The 7,860-nt window shown below is 35.7% G+C and overlaps 1 pseudogene; it reads right to left on the bottom strand.

The window, feature by feature from the left end:
* Nucleotides 1-111: 111 nt before the first annotated feature.
* LOC126696583 (heat shock 70 kDa protein 4-like) lies at nt 112-4,410 on the bottom strand (annotated as a pseudogene).
* Nucleotides 4,411-7,860: the final 3,450 nt, after the last annotated feature.

Raw genomic sequence — 7,860 nt, forward strand, 5'->3', positions numbered from 1 at the left:
TTAAAATCCAAAAATATAAAGACAATAAAGGAACTTATTATAAATGATAAGGTGCTACGGCAGACTATATTGACCATCATCATTATGTTGTAAGGGTTTGGCACAAATTTGTTATTGCTTTCCAGAAACGTTTATGGGACTGCAAATGCTCTCAAGCCATTTCAGCTTGTCATGATACAGTTGCAAATCCATGAGCTGGAGATCATCTAACCATTGAATCGCCTCTTCAATAGCATCTTCAATCTTTTTCTTAAATGCAGGGTCAAGCTTGTAACCAATCTTCTCATCATTGATAGTAGTCCTCATGTTGTAGGCAAAGTTCTCCAGAGCTTCCTTAGCCTTAATCTTCTTCCTGTGATCATCATCTTCAGCCTTGAATCTCTTTGCGTCTTGGACAATCCTCTCAATCTCTTCAGTGGACAGCCTTGCCTTGTCATTGGTGATAGTCATCTGCCTCCTCACACCAGTGGTCATTTCCTCGTAGAAACATTTAAGATGCCATTAGCATTAATTTCAAAACAAACTTTTATCCGAGCAACACCCCTGGGTGCTGGAGGAATGCCAGAAAGTATAAATCCTCCCAAGAAGTTGTTGTTCTCAACTCTAGCTCTTTCACCCTCGTAAACAAACTCAGGTACAGAAGCTTGATTGTCAACCGTGGTACGGTGGTGGTGAAGAACCCCTCCTTCCTGGTGGGAATAGCAGAATTTCTTGGAATCAAAACAGACCTCTGTGTTCCGCGAACTGATACACCAAGGGAGAGAGGGGTGGCATCCAAGAGCACGATGTCTTGAGTTTCCCATTTCTCATACCAGTTAAGATTGAAGCTTGAACAGCTGCTCCAAAAGCTACAGCCTCATCGGGATTAATACTCTTGCAAAGTTCCTTCCCATCAAAGAAGTCTTGCAACAACTGCTGCACCTTGGGAATTCGGGAAGAACCACCTGAAAGAACAACATCATGGACGCAGCTCTTATCCATCTTAGCATCAGTCAAACACTTCTCCACAATATTGATGCACTTCCTGAATAAATCCATATTGAATCTCTGCACCTTGGGAATTCGGGAAGAACCACCTGAAAGAACAACATCATGGACGCAGCTCTTATCCATCTTAGCATCAGTCAAACACTTCTCCACAATATTGATGCACTTCCTGAATAAATCCATATTGAATTCTGCAAATTTGGCACGGGTAATATTTGAAAAAAAATCAATACCATTATATAAAGAATCGACTTCAATGCAAGTCTCAATTGCAAAAGAAAGAATCCTCTTTGCTTTCTCACAAGCAGTTCTTAAAAAAGAATCCTCTTTGCTTTCTCACAAGCAGTTCTTAACCTCCTAAGAGCTTTGGAATTCCCACTAATGTCCACCTTGTATTGCCTCTTAAATATTTCAACAAAGTGATTCACTATTCGGTTATCAAAGTCCTCACCTCCAAGGTAAGTGTCTCCAACAGCCTTCACTTCAAAGATACCCTTGTCAATAGTAAGTAGTGAGACATCTGTAGTGCCACCACTCAAATCAAAAGTCAACACATTACTCTTGCCAATGCTATTTGTAATCTTGTCTAGACCGTAAGCAAGGGCTGCAGCAGTTGGTTCATTAATTATACGTAGGACATTTAGGCCTGCAATGCTTTTGGCATCCTTTGTAGCCCTACGCTGGGAGTCATTGAAGTAGGCGAGGACAGTAACAACCGCATTCTTCACAGTTTTGCCTAGGTATGCTTCAGCTATTTCACGCATCTTTATTAGGACCATAGATGAGATTTCCTCAGCAGCAAAGTGCTTCTCTTCGCCTTTATAGTTGACCACAATCATAGGCTTATCACCAGGACCTTCAATGACCTTAAATGGCCAAAGGTTGAAATCACTCTGAACCAAAGGATCACTGAATCTCCTACCGATCAACCGCTTTGCATCTAGAAAATAATTTCCCTTTTAAGAAACAGATATGTCAAATAGTAGATGAATAATACAATCTTAATGCACAAGAAGCATTATATATTGAGTTTTTTTTTTTTTTTTTTACCAGTATACTTTTCATTCCTGAATTTAAGAAATTGAAGCGAACATTCAGTAGCTCATGATCCTAATAAGATAGTATAAAAGAGAGAGGACAAAGGAAAAATCAAGATTAAATTATAAATTACACTCATGTTTGAGGTTATTTTGATTTTACTCCCTAAAGTTTCAAAATTTCAATATGCACTCATAACATAAAGTCTCATGAGTAGTCAATCCCTTCCAACTTTGTGTTGTGCCTAGCTGTCTTAAGCGTATAAGATTGGGGCCGCAATGCTGCCCTCTATGTTTGTAACTTACATCTATGTTTGAAATTGTATTGATTTGAACCCTCTATGTTTGGAACTGTCATACAGCCTCTATCTTTGAAATTGTTCTAATTGATTTCGAACTTAACAGCTAACCAAAGATCATTACAAGCCCTCACCTCAGGGAAGGATTTTTTTTTTTAAGGCTTCACACATTGATGGAAAGCAAATCCAAATGATGATACCTGAAGTTAGGAGAGCTAATCAAAATATTGAAACTTTAGGGGAGCAAAATTAAAATTACCCCAAACTTTATATATATATATCAACCATTGCAACATATACTTGAAGCTGCCATTGTGATCTCACGTTAAAATTTTAAATTTGATTAGAGCAGATAAAACAAGTTTGAAATTTATAAACATAACTTTAATTAAAATTTTGATAATTACAATTACTAAAGCAAATAATTCATAATTGATGCAAAAATGGAAAAAAGGTTTTTGGTTTTTTAAATGAGTTTTATTATTGAAGTTGTGAATTCTTATTCTCCGACATTGAACCCTGAATAGAATTCAATAGATGACGTTATGATATTTAAATCCTTAAAATAAAAAAAATAATAAATAAATAAATAAAAAGTCAGATTATTTGAATGCTAGTATTTTTTTTTTTTTTTTTGATAGGTAAATTCTAGTATTAAACATTCTTAAAGTGATTTTTTTTTTTTTTTTTTGTGGGTCTTAGTTAGCTCAATTGGTCTGATGGTTAAATAAGAGATTTGAGGTTCAATCCCTGCCTACATAAAAAACTAATTGGTATTTTGGTTTAATGATAAAAAGTTATCATTAGGAGCGGATGTCATAGGTTGAAACTCTAAAAAAAACATGGTTTTTTTTTTTTTTCCTTTATGAAAATTTTTAAAGGAATTAAAGTGATGAGCATTAGGAACAAAATTTAACAATGATTACAAACAGCCTGACATACATACAAATAAATTTTGCTTCCACAAAACTTGTTACCCAATAATCCATATCATCAGGGTTCTAAAAAAATAATAAATAAATAAATTAAATATACCAATGTCTTCACATTTGCTCTACGCAAGGAGAAATTATAAGATCCACATGGTGGACAAGTGATGTGATCCATCATTCCACTAAAAAAATTCCACTTGTTTAAAATTGTTAGTTAGAAAAAAATTTTAAACAGAAATTAATTACTGACTCAGCAATTTTAAACAAGTGGAAGTTTTTTAATAAAATGGTGGACAAATAACGTGGTCCACCAAAAGACTATAATTTCTCCTACGCAAGTGCAAATAATAAGAACAGATATTTAACTAGTTGGTATTTTATGATGTGTTTATAACATCTAAGATTCAAAATTTCCTTTCCCAGTTGTAACTATTAAATTATAATTAAAAAAAAACTCATTTTATGAAATTGTTAGCAGTTATGTGGGTGTATGTGAAGTTGTTAGTGAGAGTATAATTTATTAAGATTTTGGATTCATTTGGATACCGCTTATTTTGCTGAAAACTGAAAACAATAAAAAAAAATAATAATAAAGTTACTGTTCATGCGTTTGGCACTGTTCATAAGCCTAATATCACTTTCATGGACAATGAACAGTGCCAAACACGTGTCCAGGAAAAAAAAAAAAACAAAAAAACCTGCAGAGAACGCATTGCAGAAAACACAATACCCAAACGCCACCTTCAAGTAAATAAACAAATAAATCTTTATCCAAAAACAATACCCATTAAATATGTCAACCAGCAAATAACATATATTGATATTGGAAAGTGAAAGTTAAGATTTTAAGTTAAAAAAATAAAAAATAAAAAAAAAATAAACTTTTTATTAATCCCATTTTTTGTTTGGAAGGAAAAAAAGTTCATTGAAGATTTTACCAAATACAGAGTTGGTGGGGTTCCTGGCCACCTGGTTCTTGGCGGCAACACCTACCAAGCGCTCCATAGGAGTGAAAGCAACGAAGGAGGGAGTGTTATTGTTACCCTGATCATTCACTATTATCTCTACTCTTTCATTTTGCCACACTGCCACACATGAATTCGTTGTACCCAGATCGATCCCAATCGCTGGGCCGTCTCCTTGCTTGTTGGCCATTGTTACAACAAGTTCCAAGACCTCTTTTTCAGAACAGAACTTCAACGACTCTTTTTTTTTTAGCCCCTGAGGACAAAAAAGTTCAAATACTTTAGTAAACCAAAACGAAGTAGATGAATGAATACTATGAGACTACACTTCGGCAATGAAAATGTTGAAGAAGGTCCAATATCCTTCTGGAGGGTGGGGAAGGTGGAGGCTTTCTGTTGTAAACCAAAACGATGATGCAATGGAGGCTCTCTTTTTGTACCCAAATATGTTTCAGTAACTGACTCCGTGTTTGAAAAAATTCTTATACCAATTGAATTTTGAAATCCTTTATGCCACAAACAATATAGATGTTCCCGTAGGTTTCAATTAACTCAGCTGGTAAAAAAAAACTGACTCCGTGTTTGATATTTCCACTTTCTAGATAATGCAATTGATTTTTTTTTTTTTTTTTGGGGAAAAAATTCTTATACCAATTGAATTTTGAAATCCTTTATGCCACAAACAATATAGATGTTCCCGTGGGTTTCAATTAACTCAGCTGGTAAAATTTCTGATAATTAAATAAGAAATCTGAGGATTCAATCCTCGTCTATACCAAAAACCAATTGGTGTTTTGGTCTGATGATAAAAAATTATCATCAAGAGCAAACACCATAAATTGAAAATTCCTCAAAAATACAAATGTTCCCTTATAAAAAAATAAAAATAAAATATAGATGTTCCCTTTTTTTTCATTTCCAAAATTAACCCTACTGATTTAATTCCAAGACAATAATTTTTTTATTAAAAAAAACTACGATTCTTGATTTTTCAAAAAATAGTTTGACAAATGATTATAACAGAAATTTAAATAGAAAAAAATAATATAAAAATACTATAAGGCAAAAGACATTTAACTTTTGTTTGACTTCACAATAATACAATATTTTATCACATAAACTTTTGAGATCTCCTAATTTTACACCTCATTATTCTATAATATATTTTAATTTAATTTTACATTTTATCATATATTTAAATCCTACATTAAAATTTTACCAAATCATATTTTCTAAAAATAATAGAATAAATACTTTCATACACAAATACAATCATAATAAATGTTTAATAATACTATAATATAAAATTTCTCATTTACAAACATATTAAATATCAATTAGTATTGTTTTCTTTTGTTTGCCTTTTTCTTTTTCCTTTGTATTATTGCACTTTTCATTGTTAGTTCAATCGATCAAGTTATGTCTTCTTTCTTCTTCTTCTTTTTTTTTTTTTTTTTTTTTTTTTTTTTTTTAGAGAGTTTCAACTTATGACATTCGCTCCTGATGATAACTCATTATTATCATACCGAGACATCAATTAGTTTTTCGTATAGGCAGAGATTGAACCCCAAATCTCTTATTTCAAATAAGTCGCACAAAACATTATTTCAACCATGGTTATCAACTACCAAATTTCATAATAATCATAAAGAAATAAATAGGCACACACATTGATAATGAAGCGAAAAACCAATGAAAACCCTTTTTAACGGAAAATTCACTTAGCCCTCATTTAGGAGGAGGGAATGGAATGGAAATAAATAAAAAATAATAATTTTAGAATATTCTTCCCTTCCCTTGTTTGGGAGTTTAAGTAGAAGGGAATAAAATGGGTAGAAGCGAAAAACCAATGAAAACCCTTTTTAACGGAAAAATTCACTTAGCCCTCGTTTAGGAGGAGAGAATGGAATGGAAAGAAATGAAAAAAATAATTTTAGAATATTCTTCCATTCCATTGTTTGGGAGTTTAAGTAGGAGAGAATGAAATGGATAGAAGGGAACACTCATTCCTCTCTATGCACTTAAAACCTCAAATTTTCATTCCCCTCGAAATTGGGAGTAATGGGAGGGAATGAAATTAGATTTAATAATTTTTTTACTATAACTCTCAAAATAGCCCTATATATTCAACCATTTATTTTAAAATAGGGGTCTAATAGTAATTGTAAGGTCGCAATTCAGGGCCCACGCCCAACAAGAATGGGGTTCTGGCCCAAGGAGCCCGAAACAATGAATTTATAGAAAATGGGCTACAGAACTAGGCCTTAACAAAGTGGGTACTAGCTAAAATTGGGCCATGCAACAATCGAGTATAAGAAAATCCCCTTCATGTCCATTAGATGTTCAATCCGAGGAGTCGTGGAGGACATATATCGGTCCCTGCTCAAAGGCTATGGTCCTAACACTGTTCTTCTGTTCTGAGTTCCCTTTTTTTCTCTGTCCCTTCTTCATGGGGACTTCCCTTTCTTATATAGCCCTCTCGAAGTCATCAGGGTCTTACATTTGTTGGTTATCTGGACCTCCACTTGAGTGTCTGTCCCATCGGACATCCCCCCCCCCCCCCATCTCTTTGTGAGTTGTGGTAGCTAAGGCAATACTGTTCACAAGTCCTCTCCACATTAATGTGGCCAGAAAAGTAGCTGCCATGCATTTAATGTGGCAGCTGCAACCTCTCCCTTGGCGTCCTACACTTTTCCCCTTCTTATGGGCTTAAGGGACTCATCCTTGTTACCAATGCTTGTAGGTGTGGATCTTTCTAGCAGGCAGAGTGCATGTTTGAGCCATGCTTGGTACGTCCGAGGAGACATTTCTCCTTGGACCGCCCTTTAGCCCTCTTAAGGCCCACTAGAGTTGGGCCGGGGGCCATTTTGGCACTCACACCTTCTCCTCGGACGTGATTGAATTTTCTATATGGGGCCCAAGGACCATTGTGTGATCTTGGGCCTTTGCCCCTACAATAGCACTTCAAAATTCCGGGTTTTTCCTCTTACCCGAGGAGAAAAGGAGGGATTTTGACACTTATGGGATTACTTGTCATAATTTCTTGACTCACGCGTGTGGAAGTGCAACCTCACGTGCCTCATCACTGCTATTGGCGTTTTGTAACCTTCGAGGAGCTATTAATTACGCCAGGCGGCTTTATGTCCCCCGCATCCAACGGTGGGGCGCCTAATCAACGGTTGACAATTTCCCCAATCCTTTGGGCGAGAGTAAGCCCGTTCAGTTTCTCCTTGCTATATAAGGCTTTTGAGGGGAATTACTTTCCCTTTTTTTAGAAAAAGCACTTAAACGTCCCAGAGCACTCCAGTAGGTCTAGAATATTGCTCCTCGAACCAGATCCTAACCAAGAGAGGAACGGGGCAGGTTGCCATTCCAATGATAGCTTTCATAGAAGGCGGAATGACGATCCTCATGGGGAGGATAACTAGGGATTATTTGCGCGGTCATAGGCTAGCCCCCCACCAGTGAGCCGCGAATATGTTCTGGATCCTAGGGTGCGTAGACACTCTGAACGAACAGATGAACCTTAGCCTCTCATGACACGATGTAGTTCACTTGTACGAATGACATTGCCTCAACGAGTCGTATTACCTGAAATCTAGGTCCGACGAGGTGAGGCTGATATCCTGCCTCCCCAAGT

Source organism: Quercus robur, chromosome 8, assembly GCF_932294415.1.
Source record: "Quercus robur chromosome 8, dhQueRobu3.1, whole genome shotgun sequence".
Taxonomy (NCBI): domain Eukaryota; kingdom Viridiplantae; phylum Streptophyta; class Magnoliopsida; order Fagales; family Fagaceae; genus Quercus; species Quercus robur.